The sequence below is a fragment of the Pseudonaja textilis genome, chromosome 13, assembly GCF_049901715.1.
Source record: "Pseudonaja textilis isolate UNSWEBS1 chromosome 13, rPseTex1.2, whole genome shotgun sequence".
Taxonomy (NCBI): domain Eukaryota; kingdom Metazoa; phylum Chordata; class Lepidosauria; order Squamata; family Elapidae; genus Pseudonaja; species Pseudonaja textilis.
Window position 1 is genome coordinate 18,888,708 of NC_142002.1, and position 17,531 is coordinate 18,906,238.

The 17,531-nt window shown below is 45.2% G+C and overlaps 1 protein-coding gene across 6 annotated transcripts in view; it reads right to left on the minus strand.

Moving 5' to 3' along the window:
- LINGO1 (leucine rich repeat and Ig domain containing 1) overlaps positions 1–17,531 on the minus strand; it is a 275,425-nt gene that overhangs the window by 67,092 nt on the left and 190,802 nt on the right. The window contains exon 8 of one of the 6 annotated variants that reach the window (XR_015745132.1): positions 8,848–10,218. The exons of the other annotated variants lie outside the window; for them this stretch is intronic. The gene's annotated coding sequence lies outside the window, so the exon portion shown is untranslated. Of the gene's footprint in view, positions 1–8,847; positions 10,219–17,531 lie in introns of those variants that run through there. 6 annotated transcript variants of the gene reach the window in all.

The following is a 17,531-nucleotide window of genomic DNA, read 5'->3' on the forward strand; positions in this document are numbered from 1 at the left end:
TGGGAGATCATTCCCGGAGAACTTTTCATGAATCTTTTCCAACATGTTTTCTAGTTGTTGTGGAGAAAAAAATAACAATGAAAACCCGGCATACCATTCAAAACAATCCAAGCCATTTGCCAGAAGTCAACTATGACTTGAAGGCACCAACATAAGTACTGTCAATAGTGGATGGATGGATCATGGTTATGACTTAGAAGAAAGAAGCTTCCCCAAAATCAAATTCAAGGCCAGCAGCGATGTACTATAAATGGAGAGAATGAATGCATGCATCTGGGAACTGTTGAATAATCCATTTGCAAATTGTTGACAAATGGATGTTGCATGAGATCAGATTCTTGTAGTTCAGTTCAGGACAATGGTTACCCTGGAGGTAGTATGCAGTTCTTAAAGGCCTTACGAATCAGATCAAGATCTACCACCGTAGATCAAGTGTCTCCTGAAAGTACCCAACAGACGGAGAGGTAGCAAAAGTCTACTCATTCTTTTTCAGGACACTTAATCTTCATTCTTAGTCCATCATGAAGACTCAGAGAAAAACACACGTTCAAAATTAAATACCCAGCAAGCTTGGTTAATAAGAACCTCAACCACCAACATCTAATTATAATGCCACTCGATCTGTCTGGAATGTCCAGCTGCCCACATGAAGTTTCACAAGCTAAACATAGTGCTAGAACTTCTCATCCCACCTGGAGGGCAGCTGGAGGAGATAATTTGGCAATTTCTGGAGATCAGCCAAGTGAAGGCATGGAGGTGTCTTTACAGCGTCCCCCAAAGAAGATCAAAAGAAAGACTAGGGGAGACATGATAGCAGTTTTCCAATATTTGAGCGGCTCCTACAAAGACAAGGGGGGTCAAGCTAATTTCCAAAGCACCAGAAGGCAAGACAAGAAGATGGAAATTAATCAAGGAAAGAACCAATCTAGAACTGAGGAGAAATTTTCTGACAATGAGGACAATTAATCGGTGGCTTGCCTTCAGAAGTTGTGCGGGGTCCAACACTGGAGGCTTTTAAGTAGAGACTGAAACGGTATAGGGTCTCTGGCTTGAGCATGGGTTGGGCTAGAAGACCTCCAAGGTCCCGCCCAACTCCATTATTCTATGTTCCATGATCTATTTTGAAGAGGATCCCAGGACTAAGCAGGATGAGGCCCTACAATGCCTGAGGCTGTTCTTAATGCTGCATCGTTCAAGACAAAGCAGGTGAGATTTCCAATCAAAAGCTCATGGCATGGTTCATTAGAAAAACATCAACGGCCTTTCCTGATGTGAAAAAAGATAATCATTTCTCCCTCATTGGAAGTGATTGAATTTCTCTGATGGTCATGCCCAAATAAGGGGTCTTCAGCAGAGAAACGCGTGGGCGGCAGACGAACCCGCCTCTCCCTAACCAGGATCATTTTTCTATGCATTTCCCAATAAAGCTCCAATTTCTTAGCGTTAATGATCTCAAAATGAGCCCTTGTCAATAAATTGATTCTTTGGGGATAGTGGCAAATATCTGTAGCTCTGGTGTAGGATGAGAGTGGAGGTTCCTTCTCCAAGCTTGTGGGTTGGTTTCCGGACGTTTTATTACCGGGCTAGTCACTTCCACGGAAGCTGTTCCTTAGTCTGGTTAAAAAAGAAGATTCGGAAACCAACCCAAAAGCTTGGAGAACGAACCTCCGCTCTCAAACTGGTTCTTCTTCCTTTCCTCAGTTGAGGGGCTGGCTGGAGATGGTTTAGGAGCTGAGACCCCTAGGAGAATAACCGGGAAGCATAACAACACCCAACCAGTGGGGAATGTAATATATAATATAAATCCTTCCATTCCCCACTTTCCTGCCAGAGCTCAAGACGCTTCTTCGATGAGAAGTGAAATGTCTTCAAAAGACACACAAAACACAACAACAACACTAAAAGAGTCCAGTTGCTTCCTGAAAAAGCACCTTTGGGACTGATGATGCTATGTTCAGAGAAGAGTAACCAGGATGATTAGGGGACCGGAGACTAAAACATACTATGAACGGTTAAAGGAACTGAGCCTGGCTAGTCTAAGTGAAGAGAAGGACCAGGGGAGACAGGAGAACATCTTCCAATATTTGAGGGGCTGCCACAGAGAGGAGGAAGGGGGTCAAACTATTTTCCAAAGCACTGGAAGGCCAGACAAAGAATAATGGATGGAAACTGAACAAGGAGAGATTCAACCTGGAAATAAGGAGAAATTTTCTGACAGTGAAGCAATAAGATAAATTTATTGTCATTGTACTCAGAAACCTGAGAGCAATGAAATAAGGTGCTCTTTCACAACATACAACTGAACAACACCAAAAGACATATACAAATAACAATATAAAACAAATTAAAACAAATAACAATTTAAAAAAATCCTAAGTCAATCAACCAGTGGAACAAAAGTTGCCTCTAGAAGTTGTGGGAATTTTATCACTGGAGGCCATCAAGAAGAGATTGGACTGCCCTCTGTCAGAAATGGTGTAGGGTCTCCTGCTTGGGCAGGGGGGTTGGACTAGATGACCAACTCTGATTATCTGTTATCTGTTCTATGTTCTAGTCTTCTTGGCAGAGAAGTGAGTCTTCCCTTGCTCTGATTTGGGGTGTTTTTTTTTGTGGTTTCCCAATCTAACCTGCATGCTGGGAACAATTCAGCTTTCTCTCCCGATCATTTGACAGTTCTATGAACTCCAGACTCGTTTGAAGCATGCGCACCTATGCCTTCGTCTCTGTGTGGGAAGACCGCATGGTTAATTTAGGCTTATTTGCCATAAAATCTTGACGTTCTTCTAAGTCCACAAAGCTCCCCACTGAGCTGAGAACATCTGCTAGGTTTTCTGTCAAGAACATTAAGCAATCTATAGGGGTTCTGTCAACATGTTATTATTTTTTTTATTCCACCCCCCTCCCCCATTTTCCCCACAAAAAAAATCTTGGAAGGTTTGTTTCAGCCTTCAGGAAGTGACTTTAGTTCACGAATGTACGGCTGCCTCTTCGCACCAAAATGTCACAGTGTGGGTTTTTTTTTTTAGGAATAGGGAAATTGAAATCCTAAGTCAAGCCAGGGATTTGCTCATTTGTGGCGAATTTCAGATAGAAATCTTTTTTAAAAAAATACAATGGGATAGTGTCAGCATTCCAACTAACCAACTCCAAACCAATACACTCCAAGACAAGCATTTCCTCAAAGTTCCATTTTATTAGAGTTCTCATATTGGCGCATTTGGGGAAAACCCAAATCAAAGAGTTCCAGGTTTTTCCCTTCCCAAACAGTGGTGGGATTCAATTTATTTTACGACCAGTTCTGTGGGCGTGGCTTGGTGGGCGTGGCAGGGGAAGGATACTGTAAAATCCCCATTTCCTCCCCACCCCACTAACCTGTTTTCCAGCTCCATTCTCCTGTGCAGGGCAATCAAAGGAGACCCAGCCAATCAGCTGGGACTCAATGGAAGGCGGAGAAGAGATGGGATTGGTGGGGCCAGTCAGAGGTAGGATTTGCCGGTTCTCCCAACTACTCAAAATTTCCACTACCGGTTCTCCAGAACTGGTCAAAACCGGCTGGATACCACCTCTGTTCCCAAAAGAGAAATCCAAGATTGCACCCACCAGTCGATTACATGGCTCAATGAAATCTTCATTCCAACTGGAGACCTTTCTCCAGACACTCCCTTCCAGGTACAGGGCAACATGTCCTTGACTCTCTGAGAAAGGAATGTTGTTGAATCTAATCTTCTACCTCACTATGAAATCCCTCCTCCCAAATTCCCAGGCACTAAAGATGGCAGCCTCGAAGCTTCCAAGTAAAAAATGGCTTTCAAGGCTGACACTAAGTTAAACAAAAAGAGAAAGAGAGGAAAGATACGGAATGGTCCAAATTCACTCAATGAGCGTCATGATTTTACGGAGACTTGAACCCGGGTTTTTCCATGCCCCAAATCTTCACCACTAAACATCCCCCGCATAATGGCTTTTCAATACTTAAACGGAAGCTGTTCCTTCACAGTGTTGCTTTGATTCTGCTGAGCTCTAGCAAAAATGGGAAAAGAAATGACAGGTTTAAATTACAGGGGAGAGAAAAAAGCGAACTATTTCCCAGCTTGACAGCGGGCAATCCACGCCTTTGAACAAGGCTCTCTTCTGGTATGCAATACAGGTGCATTCTGAATTTTGCCGGGTCAAATATGCGCAGCTGCAGCTGAATTCACGCCAAAGAGGCTAAAGTAAATGTCATATAATTGGCCAGGTGAGTCTTTTCGAGCGTATCAATACTAAGAGCCTTTTAGGATTTCCACTGTGATGGAAATTGTGCTTCTGATTTTCAAAAACGACGCCTAGAAGCCGTGGAAGTCTCTTTTAGTAAACCACCTATGGCCGACCCCTGCTTGTTAAGGTGGGATTTCGAGCCGAAAAATGCTAGGTGCTCAACAATGTAATGGCCCTTCCCACCGGCTTCTGCATAGAACCTTTGGTTTCTGTTTCTCATTAAATTAAAAAAAATAAATAAATCAAAATTATATAACCCAGGGCTATATTTTTGCCTGACTGTATAACCCAGGGCTATATTTTTGCCTGGCTATTCTCATTCTTTGGAATGGAATAAAAAAAAAAGTCTGCTTTTTCTCTTTTTCCCCTCCGAGAAGTTGGCAGTTCGTCTTCAGGGTACAAGCCACAGTTGGAAACAGAATTTCTGTTGCTAAGCAAAGTGGCGGAGAAGCGAGTTGTCCCTGATTTTACGAGCCATTTTTGTCACAGTTGTTAAGTGAATCATTGCCGTTCTTAGGTGGATGGTGCGGTTGAACGTCTACAGAGATTTCCATGATAATGTTTCGTTTTTCATTCGAGAAACCACATGAATCACGTGGTTGTTAAGCCCATTTGCCCAGCATTGCCTCTAAATGAGATGGGGAGCATATAACTCTAATCAATCAATCCATCAATTGATCGATCGATTGAAATGAATCTCTGGCTTTTCCCATTGATTTTGCTGATCGGATGCTGGCTGGGAGGATTGCAAATGGCAATCGCGTGACCCTGGGATATTGCAAACCATTATAAATACATGACGGTGTTGCCATGCACCCAAATTTTGACCACATGACTCTGGGGATAGCAATAGCATTTAGACTTACCACTTCACAGTGCTTTCCAGCCCTCTCTAAGGGGTTTACAGAGCCAGCCTCTTGCCCCCAACAATCTGGGTCCTCATTTTACCAACCTCGGAAGGATGGAAGGCTGAATCAACCTTGAGGCAGTCAGGATTGAACTGCTGGCAGAGTTTGCCTGCAATACTGCATTCTAACAACTGCACCATCATGGCCCTTCCTTCCTTCCTTCCTTCCTTCCTTCCCCCTTTCTCATCTTCCTTCCTTCCTTCCTCTCTTCCTTTCCACTTAGCAATAGCACTTAGACTTGCGTACCACTTTACAGTGCTTTACTGCCCTCTCTAAGCAGCTTACAGAGCCAGCCTCTTGCCCCCAATGATTTTGGGTCCTCATTTTATTGACCTCGGAAGGAGGGAAGGCTGAGTCAACCTTGAGCCTGGTGGGATTCGATCTGCCAAACTGTTGGCAGCTGGTGATCAGCAGAAGTAGCCTGCAGTACTGCACTCTAACCACTGCACCACCACGGATGTTGTTCTTGTCATAGATATGACGACAGATCATGAGTTCTTTCCTCCACTGTTGTTGTGATTTGGAACAGTCACTAAGCAACAAAATCTGTAGAGATTCTCAGTCACATCCAGGTCATGGCTGTCCCAAAGGTGCTTTTTCAGGAGGCAAGTGGACTTCCTTGTTTTTTCTTGGAAGATGTTTCGCTTCTCATCCAAGATGAAGAGGGCTTCTTGGATGAGAAGTGAAACTTCAAAGAGTTTTTCTTCAAAGAGAAAAACCAAGAAAGTCCAGTTGCCTCCTGAAAAAGCACCTTTGGGACAATCACTAAGCAAACTTTGTAACATTGTAAGTCAAGTCTTCTTCTATCAGTAGAGTTCCTACAGGTGGCATCTAGTGGTCTTGCAAGTTTCATGACCAAGGGGATCTACAAATAAGCACGGATGGCTTCAAATTAATTAAATCAAAACAGAATGCCCACTTTCGGGCTTTGATATAACAAGAAGCAACGATGCCAAACGACATCCTGCATGGACCCTTCCCAACAATACACAGAGCCCCCAAGTATGTTAGAATGTACAATGAGTCTTCTTGCTACAAGGTGGGCGGTTAATACATTTCATAAAACTTGATGACAAATTGGCAGAAACTCAGAAGTTTCTTCTGAAGGAGTTGAAACCCTACCCCCACCCGCTCGGTATTTCTGGAAATGGAGGAGGTGGACAGATTTTTGAGGCCCTATCAGAATAACAGAGTTGGAAGGGACCTTGGAGGTCTTCTAGTCCAACCCTTACTCAAACAGGAAACCCTACATAAATGCAGACAAAAATCTCTTCTTTAAAACCTCCAGTGATGGAGCACCAACAATTTCTGGGGGCAAGTTGTTCTACTGATTCATTGTTCTAAATGTCAGGAAAATTTTCTCCTTAATTCTGGTTGCTTCTCTGCTTGATTAGTTTCCATCCATTGTCCTGCTCTCAGGTGCTTTGTCCTGCCCTGTTCTTTGTGGCAAAGCCCCTCAAATATTGGAAGACTGCTATCATATCACCCCTAGTCCTTCTTTTAATTAAACTAGACATATCCAATTCCCATAAACATTCTTCATATGTTTTAGCCTCCAGCCCCTTGATCATTACAACTCATTTTTGCTAAAAAGCATTATTGCATTTAGCCCCAAGAACAGTCAGCTTGCTGGGTCTAGAAAGGCATTTGTTTAGTTTTATGTTAGATTTATTTATCATGCACAACTTGTCACCATTGGAAAAGTACTCTTCTCAGGTTGTTCTTCCTACAGGTGAAATCTGACAAGAGGGAGACACCGCAAATGTCACTTTTAACAACACGCCGCATACGTGGTATGGATCCCGTGGTTGTGTTAGATCATTATTTCTAGATGCGCCCTTTGTATTCAACGAAGAGAGAGAGAAAATGGCAGATCATTGGGAGTTAAAGTTAATATACTGGGCAATTTAAGAGGAGACAATCTGGTTTTCCCCCTCGCCTTTTGTGATCATTTCATTGAACGGATCAATGAATTCTGGTTCTATCAAAACAAGGAAATCACCAAAGAACAACTTGCTGCTAAATTAAAAGGCAGCCATTCTGGATTTTTGTATGCGGGGGGATGGAGTGAAAAATCTTGAATGCAAAGAAATGTACCAACATAGAACAGAAGTCTCCAAATTAAATGTTTCCTCCAGTAATCCCTGGAAGCTTATTGCTGTTAGAGCAAAGGAGCACAGCTGGAAGGTTGTGTGTTTCCTCCAATTCTTAAATAAATCCCCTGGATGTTTCCAAGGGCTGGCGTTAATCTGGAATTTTTAATGTGACAGAAGGAGAAGTTATTAAACAGAGGGGAAGGAGGAATATGAGCCGAGTGTAATTCATTTTGTCTCTTTTCCATTTGAACTTTGAAACTGGGTCAAGAGGGAACATTTCTTCTGGCCCTACCCACTTTGGGATGGGCAAAACTCTGTGGAAATTTTGCATGACCCTCCACTTCCATTGGAGATGCAATGGTTTGACCCAGGGGCGGGATTCAAAACTTTTAACAACCGATGCTGTGGGCATGGCTTAGGTGGTGGGCGTGGCTTGGTGGTCATGTGACTGGCTGGGTGTGGCTAACTCAACATCACTCACATCGAGGCATGCATCTCCTTGCCTGGCCTCTCATGACTGTGGGGATGCTACAACAGTCGTAAGTGTGAAAAAGGGTCATAAGTCACTTTTTTCAGTGCCATTGTAACTTTGAATGGTGGCTCCACCCAAGCAAAGTACCAGCAAAGGAGGGGAAAAAAAACACTCCAGAGAAGTTCCTGAGACAGGAAGTCTAGTCCTGCCAAGAATGTAATAAGGGTTAATGGAGAGGCAGTTTCTGTAAGCAACACCAGAATGTTTCCTTCCTGCCTTCCTTACAGGATTAGTCCAGTAATTTCTTCTAACAACTGGTTTTCCGAACTGCTTAGAATGTTAACAATGGGTTCTAGTGAATAGGTGCGAACTGGGACAATCCCACCCCTGGTTTGACCTGTGCAGAATGCAGAATAACAGAGTGGGAAGGGCCCTTGGAGGTCTTCTAGTCCAACTCCCTGCCTAGGCAGGAAACCCAATATCATTTCAGACAAATTGCTGCCCCATCTTTTCTTAAAAACCTCCAGTGACGGAGCACCCACAACTTATGGAGTCAAAATGTTCCACTGAGAAATTTCTGTAAGTATCAGAAGGACCTTTTGAGGATCACAGGACCTTGGGACACTGCAACCATTGTAAATACACGTGGCTTGTCAATCACATGATTGTGGAGTTGCTGAGATGATCATAACTGTGAGGACCAGTCATAACACACTTTTTGCAACAGTGCCATCACTTTGAACAGTCACTAAATGAGTGAGTGTACAGTGGCATTTTGGTACTCAACTGCTTTAAAACTCATTGAATTTGGTACTGAATGCATTTTGATGTGAAAATTTTGTGCCGGTACTCGTTGTGTTTGATACTCAATGCATAAGCTAGAAGGGTCAGCTGGCTTGTGACTCACTACATTATTCCTTATGGGAATTTTTTTGGGGGGTACTCGTTGTTTTTGGTACCCATCGCACCTCCTGGAATCAATTAACCATGAGTATTAAGAAACCACTGTAAGTCAAGAAATACCTGAATATTCCAGACACCAACAAAACCTTGTAATGAAGGTAAATGTTCTGACCCAAACCCTTTTCCAATAAAACAAACACAAACCAAAGGGAACAGAAACCTTTTAATAATTCTTATGAATCCCCAGTTAAAAGGTTGCTGCAAACTAATTAACTTTGATAAGCACAAGCCTCGCCAAAACTGTGCGAGGCTGCCAAGGATAACAGATAAGGTTACCTAGAGATATTTTGCAACACAAGGGTCTTTAAAAAACAACTTAAGATACTGCAATGTCCACGAGGCTGAGTTTCAAAATGTCTTTGCGTCCTGCAAAAAACGTTCAATTCACAGCTGACTTTTATCTTCTTGAAGGAGGGGCCATTACCTTGAGGCCTTACTCCTGAGTCACCCGTGCTGCTGCAGCTGCTCTTTCCTGTGAGCAGCCCTCCGCACATGCTTCGCACTTAGCACAGGCTCCTCGGGAACCTCCTCATCACTGCTGCCAACCCGCACAATTTCGGAAGGCAACAGTCCACTTCCTAATGGTCCTGGCCCCTCATTTGAGTCCTTGCTCTCCTCAGCCACCCACACCTGCTGCAACAGCAAATTACAATCTGGCTCTAGGGGACTCTGGGGACAGCCTTCCCACACGACTGGAATTTGTAGCTCAGACTAAGATGAGTGTTCAAGTTAGTAAAAGTCAGCTTCTTAAATTAAAAGAACGAGGCTTACTGGTAAAACCCGAAGTCTGAATTATAGAATCACAGAGCTGGAAGAAGACATTTGGGTCAATGGTTAAATTGCTTTGTTCCTTCCATTTACATCAAACTCCATTTCTGGAGACTTTCTTTGACAGGTGGGTATCAGTTTCCGCTTGAAACAAATCCTACAGCTCAACCCTTCAGCTATTCTTAGTATGGACGTTTGTCTTACTGTACAAATAGGATCTGCCCTTAAGAACATTATTTGGGATGTCTGAGATTCTGTGATGATGGAGAATTGGTTGCTGCCTTCTTCTATTAGACGTGCTTTTGAGGAATTGAGGGGTACAATCCCATCTCACCTTTGCCTTCTTTTCACAAGTCTAACCATACTTTTTGTCCTCCATCTTTGTTCCCAGACTTGATTTCTAATGCTCGGGGCCTTCAGTGAGTTTTCTAAAGCGCCTGTAGGCCTGACAAGGAATAATGGATGGAAACTGAACAAGGAGAGATTCAACCTGGAAATATGACAGTGAGAACAATCAACCCATGGAACAGGAGTTGCCTTCAGAGGTTGTGGGAGCTTCATCCCTGGAGACTTTCAATAAGGGATCGGACTGCCATCTGTCAGACATGGTGTAGGGTCTCCTGCTTGGGTGGGGGGTTGGATTAGATGACCTACAAGGTCCCTTCCAACTCTGATTATCTGTTATTTGTTATCATGGAGCGTCTCCTGGTTTGCCTGAATCCTCTTGAAAATGTCAACCTCTTCTCCAAAGCACCTGAAGGCAGGATAAGAAGGAATGGATGGAGACTTATCAAGGAGACAACCAACCTAGGACTAAGGAGGAATTCCTTGACAGTGAGAACAATCAACCAGAGGAATGTGTTCGGTAATTCTGTTATGTATTTGAAGGCCCCGTGTAAGGCGCTAGTCTTACTTAGGCCTTATGCAATCAATCCATACTTAGCATCATTTCCGATGCAAAATTGTTGGCTGTATGAAGCAACTTTCCTTGCAAAGACCAACCTTCTACATCAAAGCCCCCTATGGTTTGGAAAAGGGTTCTCCTTATATTAAAACAGGTGCCCTAACCTCCAGACAGGGCAGGGCATATTCAAAGAAATAGCTATTCCCCTCAAGCAGCAACCAGCTCTTTCCTAACAATTGCTATTTATACACCTGTCTTGCTTGCTTTTGAGACAGCCCAGCCTGGAATTATTATTATTTTTGTTTTGAATTCAAAGCCCGTCCCAGTTTTGTGTCTTTCTCTCTCTTTATCCTCTGACATTTTTTTTTTCTCTTTTTCAAACAGAAGTTTGCCGTTCCCCCTCGAAGCACAAAAATCCACGTCCAAAAAAATGCAGGGCCCAGAATAGTGGGGAAGATAAACATATTTGGATGTGTGATTTCACAGTTAGGACGTTGATAGCTTTCAGTAGCAAACGGCTGTCCATCAATTATGCTCCTTGTGCATTCATATGTGATAGAACAGAACAAAACCTGACATTAAATGGGGGCGCGGAGAAGAGAGGATGGAAGTCCTGGAGAAGTTAAAAGGAGCTGAACAAACCACCGGCTTTCTTTTCTTTCTCTCAATATTTTCTGGCAATGGAAGATGATCAAGATATTTGTCTCCAGAATTCTTTTTGCCTCCCCCGGGGTAAATGTTGAATTCATCATTATAAAAACTTTGTGACCCCTTCAACTGCAGTGCATCATATAACAAATAAGGAGACCCAAGCAACAGTATAATTTATGTAGTCCGCCAACTACAAGGGTCCTCAAACTTGGCAGGTTTAAGACTTGTGGACTTCAACTCCCAGAATTCCTGAGCTAACACGACTGGAGGAGGAATTCTGGGAGTTGAAGTCCACAAGTCTTAGACCTGCCAAGTTTGAAGACCCCTGGTCAAGTAGGTCTTCCTCACCCAAGGTGCAAATGATCCAACTCAAATTATCTTACTTTGGACACGTTCTGCAAAGACCCAACTTGCTACAGCAGGCTCCCATGCTGGGAAGGAAAGAAAGGTCCCCAAAATGCTTTTTTTCCCCAAAATATAACTGGACTTGTAGTCACTTTGTTGAGGGTGGGATACAACACCACCCGTCTCCTATTTGCCTCACAGTCCTTTCAGCAGACCCAAGAAGCTTCTACACAAAGTTTACACTCTGATTCAAGTGACTCCGAGGACACAGATAAACCCCCAAGACTCTCAAAAAGGTAACAGCTACTTGACTGCAATGAATATAAATCCTTCCATCCTCCACTAGTCAGTTAGAACTGAAGAAGCTTCTTGGATGAGAAGTGAAATGTTTTCAAAACCAAGGAAGTCCAGTTGCATTTTAGAAAAAGTATCTTTGGGGCAACCATGACCTGGAGGATTGAGATGGTGGAAGGAAAGGGGAAAAAAAAAGAGAATGACCACTTACAAAGATGTTGAATGTGCTCTTGGAAAACCTGAATGAACAGATTTACATCTAGGCCAACCCCCCCTGCCCAAGCAGGAGACCCTACACCATTTCTGACAGATGGCAGTCCAGTCTCTTCTTAAAAGCCTCCAGTGATGAAGCTCCCACAACTTCTGAAGGCAACTTCTGTTCCTTGGGTTGATTGTTCTCCCTGTCAGAAAATTTCTCCTTATTTCTAGGTTGACTCTCTCCTTGTTCAGTTTCCATCCATTGTTCCTTATCTGGCCTTCAAGTGCCTTGGAAAACAGCTTGACCCCTTCCTCCTCTCTGGGGCAGCCCCTCAAATTCTGGAAGACTGCTATCCTGTCTCCCCTGGTCCTTCTCTTCCCTAGACTAGCCATGCCCAGTTCCTGCAACTGTTCTTATGTTTTAGCCTCCAGTCCCCTCATCATCCTGGTTGTTCTTCTCTGCACTTTTCCTAGAGTCTCAACATCTTTTTTATGGTGTGGTGACCAAAACTTGATGCAGTGCTCTAGGTGTGGTGTTACTAAGGCTTTATAGAGTGGTATTAGTACCTCACTTGATCTTGATTGTATCCCTCTGTTAATGAAGCTTAGGATTGCATTGGCTTTTTGGGGGGGTCACCAAGAGTTGACCACTAGGTCTAGAACTGATGAAGCTTCTTGGATGAGAAGTGAGACTTCTTCTTCCTTGTGGGGAAAACACAAAGTCCAGTTGCCTTTTGAAAATACACCTTTGAGACAACCGTGATCTGGATGGCTGAGAACCTGCGTAGGCACTAGGCCTAGATGCTTCATAACACATGGCTTCTGTTCTGTCCAAATATAGTTCTATTTACTCCATCCTTCCGCTCATTTCTTTAGGCTTCGAGACAGTTCAAAAGAGCACCGAGAACAAGCCAGAATAGACAGCGGAAGAACGCAGATAAAATGAGCTGTTAGAAGGAAACTCTCCCCGGAGAAAAGAGAAAATGCGATTTCGGAGCCGCTGATGTGATTACGCTTGCTCGCATTTCCCAGTTCTGCAGGTAACTTAATCAAGGCCACAGAGTCACCGTTATATCCAGCGACCTCAAGATGAAAGTGAAGACTTGCCTGGATCAAGTTTGTGTTTGGGGAAAAAACAACAACACACAACTTGCTGGGTTCCTGAACTGGAGAAATGTTAATTTAAAATGCTGCTAGTTATGTTGCGTAGGCCACTGTCCCAGAGGTGGGATACAGCCGGTTTGGACTGGTTCTGAAGAACCGGTAGTGGAAATTTGGAGTAGTTCAGAAAACCAGCAAATCCCACCTCTGAATGGTCCCGCCCCCATCTATTCTCCGCCTCCCGAGTCCCGGCGGATTGGCTGGGTCTTCTTTGGTTGCCCTGCCCAGGAGAACGGAGCTGGAAAGCAGGTTAGTGGGGTGGGGAGGGAAGGGAAGGGGGATTTTGTAGTGTCCCCTGCCACACCCACGCCCACCAAGCCACGCCCACCAAGCCACGCCCACAGAACCTGTAGCAAAAATTTTTGAATCCCACCACTGAACCCGCCTGACTGGGATTTTACAGGTTGTTCTTGATTCACAATTGTTCATGTAGCGACTGTTCAAACGGTCCTGAACTGCAACGGGTCCTCGCACTTATGACCGCTGCAGCATTTCCCCACAGGCACGTGATCAAAATTCAGTGCTTGACAACTTGGCATGAATTTATGACGGTTGCAGCTTTCCAGGGTCATGTGATCATCGCTTGCGACCTTCCCCTCCGGCTTTGGAGAAGCAAAGTCCATGGGGAAATCTGGGTTCGCTTAATGACCATGTGTCTCACTTAACAGCTATCCTGATTGCTTAGCAATGGTGGCAAAAGAGGTTGTAACCTTGGGCATGGGTCTGTTTACAACTATCTTGAGGGAGTAGATGAGATGGAGAAAAAGGGGAAAGGGAAGGAGGAGGAGAAGAAAGGAGGAGGAGGAGAAGGAGGAGTATGTGATGGCAGGTCTGTTTCCTTACTTTTTGATGGACACGCTTAGCCTTGCTGTTCCCTCTTCCCACATTTCTGCCCCGTTGTCGTTTTCCTATCTCTTGGCTGGGTTATTAGCTTTACAGCCGTTGTCTTGGATGTGAGCAGCTCTGGTGCTTCAAGGGATGCCAGGGCCATATTTCTTTCCTGACAATTTTGTGGATCCTTCTGTTGTATGAAACTGACACTACAATTATTGGGTTTTACAGCTTCCCCTCATCTTTATTCAAAGAAAACATACGCAGCTTTTGCTGGGGCTCTATAATGCCAGAGGGAGGGAGGGAGGGAGGGAGAGAGAGAGAGAGAGAGAAAGAGAAAGAGAGAGAGAGAGAGAGGGAGAAGGGGAAAGAAGGCCCATGAAGGCCTCTTATTCTACATGACTTTCTCTGGATTTGGGAGAATGCTACCCCATACACTGGGTAGATGTTCCTGGACACAATGCCAACTTTTGTGTAGAACAGGCTAGGGACACGCGCACACACACACACACACACACACACAAATCTGTGTCTGTCTATCTATCTATCATCCATCCATCCATCCATCCATCCATCCATCCATCCATCTATCTATCTATCAAGTTCTTTCTCTCTCTCTCTCCCTTTGTATCTCTGTCTCTCTCTCTTTCTCTCTCTCTCTCTCTCTCTCTCTCTCTCTCTCTCTCACACAAATCTGTGTCTGTCTGTCTGTCTGTCTGTCTATCTATCTATCTATCTATCTATCTATCTATCTATCTATCTATCTATCTATCTATCTATCTATCTATCTATCCCCTCTCTCTTTCTCTCTCTCTCTGTGTGTCTCTGTCTTGTCTCTGTCTGTCTGTCTGTCTTCTGTCTGTCTCTCTCTGTCTCTGTCTCTCTCTCTCACACACACACACGCACACACCATTTACACCTGCCCAACTCACAGCTCTGGGAATTCCTAGCCGTCTCCCATGCAAATCCTTACCTGGATCTGATTCTGCTTAGCTTTCTAAGATCAGCCAACTCTAGCTAGGTGCTGCCACCAGCTGTAGGCTGGAGGTAAAACCTTCCCTCAAATCAAATTTGATTCACGTGAATTCCTGACAACTTCATGAAGATGTCCATCTAAGGCCACACTATAAAGTCCTTTGTCACTAGGGAGATTTTTTGGTTTTTTTTGCTGCCGAACTGTTCGTCAACTAACATACTGGTGGGCTCCAGAGGTGGTATTCAGCAGGGTCTGACCAGTTCTGGAGAACCGCTAGTGGAAATTTTGAGTAGTTCACAAAACTGGCCAATGCCACCTCTGAATGGTCCCGCCCCCATCTATTCTCCGCCTCCCATTGAGTCCCAGCTGATTGGCTGGGTCTCCTTTGGTTGCCCTGCCCAGGAGAACGGAGCTGGAAAGCAGGTTAGTGGGGTGGGGAGGGAAGGGGATTTTGCGGTAACCCTCCCCTGCCATGCCCACCAAGCCATACCATGCCCACCAAGAATAAATTGACCCCGCCTCCCTGTGACAGTCCTTCAAGTACTGGAAGACCGCTATCGTGTCACCCCCTAACCCTGGTCTTCGTTGGGCTAAACGTACCTTACTTCCTCCTCCATTCATTATAATCAACAGCTTCCACGCCTAGAGAAGTCTACAACTTGAGCAGCTTCGAATATGGCTGCACGCTCTTTGCATTACAACGCTCAACCTCCAGCGGGGAAGCCCGTCAAGCTGCCCATCTGGGCCAAGACGTATCTTGCTGCCTCTCCGGAGTTGGTTGACTTTATGGATCATAGCTAGTTGAGGGTAACTGAGTCCATGCTGTTTGGGGTTTAATTGCACCGGAAGCATCTGCTGGGTGTGCCAGCGAAACTGCCTTAGTTCTGGGCAATTAGTGCCACCTGAGTTTGGCCATTAGAAGGTTTTATGCTAGGATCCACAGGTAACTAAGAAGTCAGGGGGAAAATGGCTCACTGGTGCACTCTCCCGCATTAGGGCAGCCACTGCTGACAACGGAATAAAGATTCAAGCGATGGAAATTGCTTTCTAGCCGGCACATCTGAGAAATGCATTTGCTTGGCAGGGGTTGAAACAAAGAGTAGTCGAGAGTCGGTGCGACGTAGCTTCATTAGAAGTCTGGCTAAGAACGGAATTTTGCTGGCGGAAGTGCAACAGCGGCTCTGGAACGCAGCCTGCCGCTCACCTCAGATTCTTAGAAGGTTTAGGATGGGGAGAATGGGGCCGAGGGAAGATTGGGAGATCTGGAAGGAGAACATCCTGAAGGAGTCAGTGGTGTCTTTCCCAATGGTGGGATTCAATTTTTTTTTGACTACCGGTTCTGTGGGCGTGGCTTGGTGGGCGTGGCAGGGGAAGGATACTGTAAAATCCCCGTTCCCTCCCCACCCCACTCACCTGCTTTCCAGCTCCGTTCTCCTGTGCAGGGCAACAAAAGAAGACCCAGATGATCAGCTGGGACTCAGGAGGCAGAGGATAGATGGGGTTGGCAGGGCCGGTCAGAGGTGGGATTTGCCGGTTCTCCGATCTACTCAAAATTTCCACTCCCGGTTGTCCAGAACTGGTCAGAACTGGCTGAATACCACCTCTGGTCTTCCCCTCTGGGTTCAAAGGCAGCCCTTCTTGTTTTCCTCCCAGAGTAGAAATACGATCAAATTCCCTGATCAAACAATTGGGTCGAGGCCCAATTGTTGCCTTCCCCTTTGCTTGATGGCAGCATTATTCAGTTAATGGACAGGCCCCCCAGCCTGCTACAAGGACCTTCCTTAGTCAACACTTATACCATGTGTTCAGATAGCTAGTTTTGTTCCCCATCCTATAGCACGTGAGACCCAACTCCACAACTCTAGCTTTTCACTAAAGCTGCTGTGGGTATGGTCGGGGTGGGCGCACCCCAAAAAATCTGCTTGGAATTTTGGATGTGATATTTAATAGATCCTTTCTGCCTCTCTGTTGGTGAACTGCCTGCTAAGCTGGAAGGAGGAGTCAAGCAAGGGCCTAGTTTGGAATCCTTGCACAGCCACAAGCAGCATAAAACTTGATCTTGTCCAAGATCCATGAAGCGTTATCTGGTCATTCCAGGAGTGGGCCCTGCTGGGGGTTCGCAGGGGTTTGGCAGAGCCTATAGCTAAGTTTCTGTGCAGTTCAGAGAACCTCCAAATCCCACTCCTGGATGGCCCCGCCCACCCGTCCCCTCCCCTCCCCGGAGTCCCACATGGACTGTTTGGGATGCATCTAAGAGCAAGGCGCATGTGGAGGTTCTGGGAGGGAGAAAAACAGGCGTCCCAGAAGTTCAGGAAGGCCAGAAATGTGCCTGTTTCTGGCTTCCAGACAGCCACTGGAGCCCAAGGCAGCCATTTTCACCCTCCTGGAGACGTGAGGAAAAACTCTGGAGCCCATGGAGGGCAAAAACACCGCCCCCCTCCACCATGGTGCAGGAGGCAGACTAGGCCATGCCCACCACGGCCACACCCACCCAGCAACAGGGCTGAGAAAGCCTTTGTTAAAATGTTTGTAGCTCACTCCTGGGTCATCCCCAGGGAAAGGCAAGGAGCCTGAGAAGATTCTTGTAGCACAGGCAGTAGGTAATAAAGTTACCGATTTTCATTATTCGCGAGCAGCTCTAGTTGCTGGCACCTGTCAGCCTTCAAGATCTTCTTCCTTTTCTTTGTTTCTTTCTGGCTGTCATGAG